We start from the raw sequence: 10,267 nt of genomic DNA, 5'->3' as shown, positions 1-10,267 counted from the left end.
TGATTTAGGTCATACCTGAATGGTCTAATGGTTTTCCCTACTTTCTTAAATTTAAGTCTGAATTTGGCAATAAGGAGTTCATGATCTGAGCAACACTCAGCTCCCGGTCTTGTTTTTGCTGACTGTATAGAGCTTCTCCATCTTTGGCTGCAAAGAATATAATCAACCTGATTTCAGTGTTGACCATCTGGTGATGTCCATGTGTAGAGTCTTCTTTTGTGTTGTTGGAAGAGGGTGTTTGCTATGACCAGTGTGTTCTCTTGGCAAAACTCTATTAGCCTTTGCCCTGCTTCATTCTGTATTCCAAGGCCAAATTTGCCTGTTACTCCAGGTGTTTCTTGACTTCCTACTTTTTTTTTTTCTTTTTTTAAATTTTATTTTATTTTTAAACTTTGCAATATTGTATTGGTTTTGCTGAACACCAAAATGAATCCGCCCCAGGTATACATGTGTTCCCCATCCTGAACCCTCCTCCCTCCTCCCTCCCCATACCATCCCTCTGGGTCGTCCCAGTGCACCAGCCCCAAGCATCCAGTATCGTGCATCGAACCTGGATTGGCGACTCGTTCCATATATGATATTATACGTATTTCAATGCCATTCTCCCAAATCATCCCACCCTCGCCCTCTCCCACAGAGTCCAAAAGACTGTTCTATACATCGGTGTCTCTTTTGCTGTCTCGTATACAGGGTTATTGTTACCATCTTTCTAAATTCCATATATATGCGTTAGTATTGGTGTTTCTCTTTCTGGCTTACTTCACTCTGTATAATAGGCTCCAGTTTCATCCACCTCATTAGAACTGATTCAAATGTATTCTTTTTAATGGCTGAGTAATACTCCATTGTGTATATGTACCACAGCTTTCTTATCCATTCATCTGCTGATGGACATCTAGGTTGCTTCCATGTCCTGGCTATTATAAACAGTGCTGCGATGAACATTGGGGTACACGTGTCACTTTCCCTTCTGGTTTCCTCAGTGTGTATGCCCAGCAGTGGGATTGCTGGATCATAAGGCAGTTCTATTTCCAGTTTTTTAAGGAATCTCCACATTGTTCTCCATAGTGGCTGTACTAGTTTGCATTCCCACCAACAGTGTAAGAGGGTTCCCTTTTCTCCACACCCTCTCCGGCATTTATTGCTTATAGACTTTTGGATCACAGCCATTCTGACTGGCGTGAAATGGTGCCTCATTGTGGTTTTGATTTGCATTTCTCTTATAATGAGTGATGTTCAGCATCTTTTCATGTGTTTGTTAGCCATCTGTATGTCTTCTTTGGAGAAATGTCTATTTAGTTCTTTGGCCCATTTTTTGATTGGGTCATTTATTTTTCTGGAGTTGAGCTGTAGGAGTTGCTTGTATATTTTTGAGATTAGTTGTTTGTCAGTTGCTTCATTTGCTATTATTTTCTCCCATTCTGAAGACTGTCTTTTCACCTGCTTATAGTTTCCTTTGTTGTGCAGAAGCTTTTAAGTTTAATTAGGTCCCATTTGTTTATTTTTGCTTTTATTTCCAATATTCTGGGAGGTGGGTCATAGACGATCCTGCTGTGATGTATGTTGGAGAGTGTTTTGCCTATGTTCTCCTCTAGGAGTTTTATAGTTTCTGGTCTTAGTTTAGATCTTTAATCCATTTTGAGTTTATTTTTGTGTATGGTGTTAGAAAGTGCTCTAGTTTCATTCTTTTACAATTGGTTGACCAGCTTCCCCAGCACCACTTGTTAAAGAGATTGTCTTTAATCCATTGTATATTCTTGCCTCCTTTGTGAAAGATAAGGTGTCCATATGTGCGTGGATTTATCTCTGGGCTTTGTATTTTGTTCCATTGATCTATATTTCTGTGTTTGTGCCAGTACCATACTGTCTTGATGACTGTGGCTTTGTAGTAGAGCCTGAGGTCAGGTAGGTTGATTCCTCCAGTTCCATTCTTCTTTCTCAAGATAGCTTTGGCTATTTGAGGTTTTTTGTATTTCCATACAAATTGTGAAATTATTTGTTCTAGCTCTGTGAAGAATTGACTTCCTACTTTTGCGTTCCAGTCCCCTATAATGAAAAGGACATCTTTTTGGGGTGTTAGTTCTAAAAGGTCTTGTAGGTCTTCATAGAACCGTTCAACTTCAGCTTCTTCAGCATTACTGGTTGGGGCATAGACTTGGATTACTGTGATATTGAATGGTTTGCCTTGGAAATGAACAGAGACCATTCTGTCGTTTTTGAGATTGCATTCAAGTACTGCATTTCAGACTCTTTTGTTGACCATGATGGCTACTCCATTTCTTCTGAGGGATTCCTGCCCACAGTAGTAGATATAATGGTCATCTGAGTTAAATTCACCCATTCCAGTCCATTTCAGTTCGCTGATTCCTAGAATGTCGACTTCACTCTTGCTGTCTCCTATTTGACCACTTCCAATTTGCCTTGATTCATGGACCTAACATTCCAGGTTCCTATGCAATATTGCTCTTTACAGCATTAGACCTTGCTTCTATCACCAGTCACATCCACAGCTGGGTATTGTTTTTGCTTTGGCTCCATCCCTTCATTCTTTCTGGAGTTATTTCTCCACTGATCTCCAGTAGCATATTGGGCACCTACTGACCTGGGGAGTTCCTCTTTCAGTATCCTACCATTTTGCCTTCTCATACTGTTCATGGGGTTCTCAAGGCAAGAATACTGAAGTGGTTTGCCATTCCCTTCTCCAGTGGACCACATTCTGTCAGACCTCTCCACCATGACCTGCCTGTCTTGGGTGGCCCCACAGGGCATGGCTTCATTTCATTGAGTTAGACAAGGCTGTGGTCCTAGTGTGATTAGATTGACTAGTTTTCTGTGATTATGGTTTCAGTGTGTCTGCCCTCTGATGCCCTCTTGCAACACCTACCGTCTTACTTGGGTTTCTCTTACCTTGGACGTGGGCTATCTCTTCACGGCTGCTCCAGCAAAGCGCAGCTGCTGCTCCTTACCTTGGACCAGGGGTATCTCCTCACTGCGGCCCCTCCTGACCTTGAACGTGGAGTAGCTCCTCTAAGCCCCCTGCGCCCACGCAGCCTTAAAGTCATAGGTAATTCTCTCAGGGCCTATGGCCCTAGTCCCTTCTGATATGATTAGGCCCAGATATGTAACAGATTGTTGACAAAGCTGAGACTTTTCTCTTGATGCCTTGTAACCGCAACCTGCCAGGAAGTTTAGGAAATCTTCTGAGGCTCGCGAACAAGCTTCCTCTGTCTTAGCACAGAGCAAAATATCATCTACATATTGTAACACCACTGCTTCGGAGCTATTAAAGTTTTGTAGATCCCGTGACAAACTTTGTCCAAATAAGTAAGGACTGTCACAAAATCCCTGGGGCAAAACTGTCCAGGTTAACTGAGAAGCTCGCTGTGTAGAGTCCTCAAAGGCAAATAGAAATTGACTTTCCTCTGCCAAAGGCACTGAATAGAAGGCATCTTTCAAATCAATTACTGAGAAATATTTGACTTGTTCAGGAATTTCAGACAAAGGAGTATAAGGATTAGGCACCATGGGGTATAAAGGAACTACAGCCTCATTTATTATTTGTAAATCTTGAACTAGTCTCCATTTACCATTTGATTTCTTTATACCCAAAATAGGAGTGTTGCATGGACTGTTACAGGGATTTAATAGTCCCTGCTCCTTTAAATTTTCGATGATGGGTTTTAACCCTTCCTTAACCTCAGGTTTCAGTGGGTACTGCTGCTTATGAGGAAATAAGTGTGGGTCTTTGAGCTTGACAACTACAGGAATAGCATTTTGTGCTCGACACACAGATTTTCCATCAGCTCATACTCTAGAATTTACATTTTGTTCAATTAAAGGGAAAGAAAGGGAAGGCTCCATATTCATGAAAACAGAGGCATGGACCTTGCTCAGTATATCCCTCCCCAAAAGGGGTGAGGGAGACTCTGGCACAATCAGAAACTCATGTGAACATCAGAAACTCGTGTGAAATAGCACCAAATCCCAGTCACAACTGACAGAAACACTGAAGTAATACATTTAGGCTCGTCCAGACAGTCCCGTTACGGAAGCGGATCGGGAAGAAAGTGGGCCAGGGGCTTCAGTAAGCACGGAGTAAGTTGCCCCAGTATCTAAAAGGAAATTGACGGATTGGCCCCCCCACAATTATTAATACCCAGGGTTCCTCAGGTGTAATTAAGACCGGAGCTTGTGTGGGGACCCCTGGGCACCTTCAGTCCTGATTGTCTTAAGAGTCCGACCCCTGAAACCTACGCCTCTGGGGTCAGTCTCTCTTCCATTGTGGTCCTTTGCAGACGGGACATGGAGTCGGGGGCGGCTTAGATGCCTGAGGGCAATCTCACTTGAGGCGCCCCTCCTTTCCACAGTAATAGCAAGCCCATCCCTTTTCACCTGGGTCCCTCTGGGCATTTTTCTCAGGCTGTTTAAGAACGTTTTTCATGGCCATGGCAAAGGCTTCCGCCTTTTCCTTTGTCTTTTTCTGCCTTTCTTTCTATTCCTCATATTCCCTACCATAATAGACTGTCTGAGACAGTTGTAACAGAGTATCTAAAGATTGATTTGGTCCAAACACCCGTTTTAATAGCTTACAGAGGATATCTGGAGCTGACTGAGTGAGAAATCTATCCTTTAAGATCACTTTTCCCTCTTCATTTTCAGAATCAATCTCAGTGAATCTGTGAAGGGCTTCTCTCAGTCTATCTAGGAATTTACCAGGAGCTTCCTTCTCCTCCTGTTCTATATCTGCCAATATGCCACAGTTTAAAGGCTTAGCACGCACCTGCCTGAGTCCTTCAAGAATACATCTGACAAAATGACTCTGATTCCATCTTCTTTTAGCTGTGTTATAGTCCCAGCCTAGTTCTGTAGTTGGGACCACCTGATTCCCAGTGGAGAGGGCGGTTAGCTCATCCTCCCTCTTCCCTACTGATTCATTACCAAACCATTCATCTCCATAAGCCGCTGCTCTTCCCAAAACTTGACTTTTTGAGTTGGGAGTCAGCATTTGTCCCAAGATATACATCACATCCTTCCAAGTAAGGTCATAAAGCAGAGTAACATCTTTAAAAGCTCCAATATATTTTTCTGGGTCCTCTAAATAGTCTCCCAAATCTTCCTTGATTTTTTGTATTTCTTGATAAGAAAAAGGCTTATTAACTCTCATAGACTGATTATTTCTCCCGGTGGGTGCTTCATGAAGAGGCAACAGCTTGTGTGTCTGTTTCTCAGTCTCTCTGGCTGCTCTGTGCATATGATCCCAGGGATAGATCGGAGAAACTTGCTTTTCTTTATCTCTTTGTCTCCTGTCCTCCATCTCATCTAGCAAAGTTGGAGGACAGGAGGGAGCTGAAGGAGTCACACCCAAATCTATACCCTTAGGACACAAGTCTGGCATATTTCACAGAGAGATAAAGGGCAGCACATATGCTACTTCTACCCATTTTCCTTGTTTTCTACAGAACTGGTCTAATTGTAAAACAGTATTATACTTATGAGACCCTCCAGCTGGCCACTGTTCACCATCCTCCAATGCATACCATGGCCATACAGTATCACACAGGAAGACCAGGTGTGTCTTCTTTAAGCCCTGGGGATCAAACCTATCCCAGTTTTTCAGGATACAGTTCAAAGGAGTGAGGCTGGAATTGTTAGCTCTCATATGTAAGAGAGAAAAAAAGCGACCAGCACCCTCTTTCTACTGGAGGCGTCCCTCCCTGCTCTAGATGGGGGTGTAGACAGATTTTACACCAAAGCTTTTCTTTCCTGATTGGACTTAATCTGTCCCTTACCGATGCAGGCACCGTACTCATTCCTCCCGGTTCTACCACCGAGATGGGGTGGGGATGCCTCAGGGGTAGACCTGATGGCATCCCTAACTGACATCCAGCTGTTCACCATTACCTCTGATGCTACCCGGGGTGCAATCAGAGTAACCTTCCAGAATGCCTCCCAGGCTAAACCTCTGGGGGAAACATTTGTCACCTGAGTGCCTGTGCACGACCCTGAGTATATTCCTCACCACGATAAGACCGATATGAACATAAAACTGAGATGTTCCTTCCAAGCATCACCTCACCAGTATAAGAGTCTACTCTGGTCCACCAAGAGCCAGCACTACCAAAGGAAAAAACCCCATTGCAGTTCCAATCCAAGTAACCTTTAACCTCAGAGATGCTCTTGTAGCTAGAGCTCCATCTAGCTTCCAAACTTTCGATTCCTAGCAAGGCTAGGCGCTTCCTGACTACCAGTCCAAGTTTGGGACCTAAGTCATAGTACACAATAACAGCATAGATCACGAGTCCCTTGAAAGTCTATGATGCAACAGATAAGGTTAGTACTTCTAATTTCCAAGGAGTTATGAAATGGTCAAAGAGACCGAAAAGCTAGACCGAGGAAGGAGAGTCCGGTCCACATGCTTTGCCCACTGATGGTCGGTCACCGAAGGAGACATTGGGTGCCTCTTGGCATTGGCAGGTCGGTATAAACCCCCGGTTTATACAGGTTTCTGCCATAAGCCGTATGAGGTCTCAGTGGAACCGCAGAGCAGGGCTCCTCGCTTGCTTTGCACAGGGCGTTTCATTCATTCATGCAAGCACACCATAGAGTTAGTAAAGTACAGCAGAAAATGTGTTCTCTAGGAGAACAGAGAAATATAGCTCCAAGCATCCTTACCTTGTCCTGAAGTATCCCGGATGAGCCCCCAAGATGAAAGGTTGTTGCTGAACGACCCAAAGACACCGGGATTCTTGGCCTCTGGAGGAGAAGAATTCAATCTGGGGGCAGAGACGAGGCTTGATCGCTCAGAGCTTTTGTGTAATAGAGTTTTATTAAAGTATAAAGGAGATAGAGAAAGCTTCTGACATAGGCATCAGAAGGAGGCAGAGAGAGTACCCCCTTGCTAGTGTTAGCCATGGAGTTATATACTCTCTAATTAGTTATTACAGTGAATCAAACGAATGTCTGGAGGTTGTAAAGACCTCACTAGACCTACTCCCATAATTTACACCTTAAGATAACAGGATTAGCCAGAAGGTTTTTTCCAGAGACTATCCCCAAGCAGGATACATGATCATTATATAATCCTAAGGAATGTAGAGAGACAAAAAAGTTTGTCCTTTCCTCCTCCTAGAGAACTCCAAACCCCTCTCTCCTTGGGGACCCCTGGACTTCTTATCAATCTGCCTAGGAATTGACTCTCTCAGTGTTGGCAAGTTGCATTTTCAACACACACACTGGGTAATACCATTGCATCTTAGGACTCAAGGTTGAGTATGTTTTTTTCTTCTAAAGCTTATTGATGAATTTTCTTTTTCATAAACCCCAGTGACTCACAGCTTTATTGTAAGCTAGGTATGTTATTTAGTTGGCTATATGCTTACAGATACTTAGAATAAAAGATAGAACATAATGTTTTGTTCCTTATATCCCATATGTATCACCAAAACTGGTTTTTAAGTTCTTGATGACACATAGTTCATATTCTTTCAAGCTGAGAAATAATCTTTATAACTATTTTTAAATTTTATTTAATTGGAGGATAATTGCTTTACAATACTATTAGTTTTTGCCATATATCAACATGAATCAGCCATAGATATACATATGTTCCCTCCCTCTTGAACACCCTCCCTCCCCTTCCTATCCCCCCTAGGTTGTCACAGGGCATGGGGTTTGAGCTCCTTGTGTGGTACAGCAAGTTCCCACTGGCTATCTATTATAACCATTTTTAAAACTTTTTATTTGCTACTGGCTATATAGCCAATTAACTATTTATTTTCTATTAGAGTATAACCCATTAACAATGTTGTGAAGGTTTCAGGTGGACAGCAAAGGGATTCAGCCATACATACATGTACCCATTCTCCCCCAAGCTCCCCTCCCATCCAGGCTGCCACATAATACTTAGCAGAGTTCCTTCTGCAATACAGTAGGTCCTTGTTGATAATCTTTTTTTCTTCCCATTTGCACAGTTAGTTCATTTATTCTTAGAAGCATGAAATCAGTTCAGTTCCTAAAAGTTTCCTGAGTTTTTCCCTAAATTGCTACTTTCTGCCAAACACAGGCTGTTTCCTCATGAACAAACCATCCTGATAAGCTCTCTGGACAAATACAGGAAGTGTGACATTTAGTTCAGTCTCTCTATATGACGGATAATGCTCTAAGTTATGAAAATGAAGGTGTACTCACTTAACCCAGAATAAATGTCTGCCTCACCCTTACTACCACTGTATTACTCACAATAATAAATCTCACTGTGAAACATTGTCTTCATTAAATTAATAAGTGAGAAAATGAATCACCAAAAAATTTTCATCTACTGCATAATTTATGGTATTACAAATAAATTGAATGCTCTCTGTGCCTCAGGTACATGAATCTCAAACACATAAAATAGCAAATCTTTCTTCTTTTGACTCAGGTTCATATTTGAAGTAATAATCATTGGGATTCTATGAATAACTTTTGCCCAAAAGTGTTTGTCCAAAAGTGTTCACCCAAAAGAATACAGAAAATACTTTTCCCATTAAAAGTTCTGTGAAGGATGATTTCATTTCCTTCCTCCAGTCATTATTAAAAATAACTAATTTAAATTTTTATAAAATGACTCTGAAATCTAATTTGCCAAAGACTCTAAAGAGAATGAAGACATATTAAACTGTGAATGAGAAAACCTGATGACACGTTATTCATCTGGGCAACCAACCATTGGACACAAGACCTGTCGTTGGCTTCAGCTGTCAGTCCCACCCTGAGAAGAAGATGAAAGGACTTCCCTGGTGGTCCAGTGGCTAAGACTCCACACTCCCAATGCAGCAGGTCCTGGTTCGATCCGTGGTCAGGGAACTACATCCTGCAAGCCACTTGGTGCAGCCAAAGAAAAGGGGTTGTGGGGGAGAAGTCTTATAGAACTGAGAGCTTAACCTCTGGGTCTACCTACCTAGATAGGTCTACCTCTATCCTCAGGTAGATAGCGTCAGAATTAAGTCGTCGGACACCCCATTAGTGCCATGGTCACTTAGTGGGGAGGAATCCCCACACCTCTGTTGTTGGAACTGTCATGAGTTTGGAAGTAGTGAGGGAGTAAAAGAGACACAGGAGGAAGAACTGAGCTTCCTGACCCAATTCCTGACCAACAGAAGCTGTAAGATAATAAATCTGTGCTGTTTAAGCTGCTAAGTTTGTGACAGTTTGTTAACCATTGATAGAAAACTAATACACTCTAATCCTTACAATAATCTATGTACTATTAATATTTCCATTTTACAGATAAGAAAAATGAGGCACAGGAAAATTGAATAACTTGCCCAAGTTTTTAATAATTTGCCCAAGTGTTGTGTTTTGTTTTTTAATATGTGTGCTCAGTCGCATCCAACTCTTTGCAGCACCATGGACTGCACTCCTCCAGGCTTCTCTGTCAATGAGATTCTCCAGGCAAGAATATTAGAGTGGGTTGTCATTTCTCTCTTCAGGGAACCTTCCCAAACCAGGAATCCTAAACTGAGTCTCCTGCATTGGCAGGTGGATTCTTTACCCTTGAGCCACCTGGAAAGCCCCCTATACAAGTTGTAGCGAGATTTAAATTTCAACAGTCAACATCCCAAGATCTTTACCCACCCAGACCCTTCTAGTGGATGTCCCGAGCTCAAATGCTACAAAACAAACTCCCAGAAAGTTACAAATAAAAAGACACACCATAGAGTGGTAGGAGATATCTGTATTTCATGTACCTTACCAATGATTAGTATCAAGAACATATTCAGAAATTTGACAAATCAAAAGCAAAAAAGGGAGAGAGAGAGAAATAACCCACTAGAAAATTGAATAGAAGGAATTCCCTGGTGGTCCAGTGGCTAGGACTCAGCACTTTCACTGCTGTGATCCAGGATCAATCCCTGGTCAGGGAACTAAGCTCCCACAAGCTGTGGCTCTGCTAGGAGAGCAACCAGGTCCTTATGTACTATAAAACCCACTCTTTATAAGTGGACAATGCAGTGAACTCACAGAGTTGTGCAACCATCACCACAATCCAGTTTTGAAGCATTTTTTCACCCCAAAAATATCCCTTATGACCTTGTACAGTAAATAGTCATTTCTATCCTCAGCCCCCAACAACCACTAACCTACCAACTGTCTCTCTAGATTTGCCTTTCCTGGGCATTTCAGATTGATGGAACCATACAATATGTGGTCTTATGGCTTCTTTTGCTTCGTGTAACATTTTTGATATAATGTCTTTGATGTTCATCCATGTTATAATATGTATCAG

At 42.2% G+C, this 10,267-nt stretch overlaps 1 non-coding gene across 1 annotated transcript; it reads left to right on the top strand.

The window, feature by feature from the left end:
• The first annotated feature begins 9,833 nt into the window (after window positions 1-9,833).
• Window positions 9,834-9,905, top strand: TRNAE-UUC (transfer RNA glutamic acid (anticodon UUC)). The gene has a single exon. It is a non-coding gene; the product is annotated as a tRNA-Glu (tRNA).
• The last annotated feature ends 362 nt before the right edge of the window (window positions 9,906-10,267 follow it).

The sequence above is a fragment of the Bubalus kerabau genome, chromosome 21, assembly GCF_029407905.1.
Source record: "Bubalus kerabau isolate K-KA32 ecotype Philippines breed swamp buffalo chromosome 21, PCC_UOA_SB_1v2, whole genome shotgun sequence".
NCBI lineage: Eukaryota > Metazoa > Chordata > Mammalia > Artiodactyla > Bovidae > Bubalus > Bubalus kerabau.
This window is presented reverse-complemented; position numbering and strand designations above follow the sequence as displayed.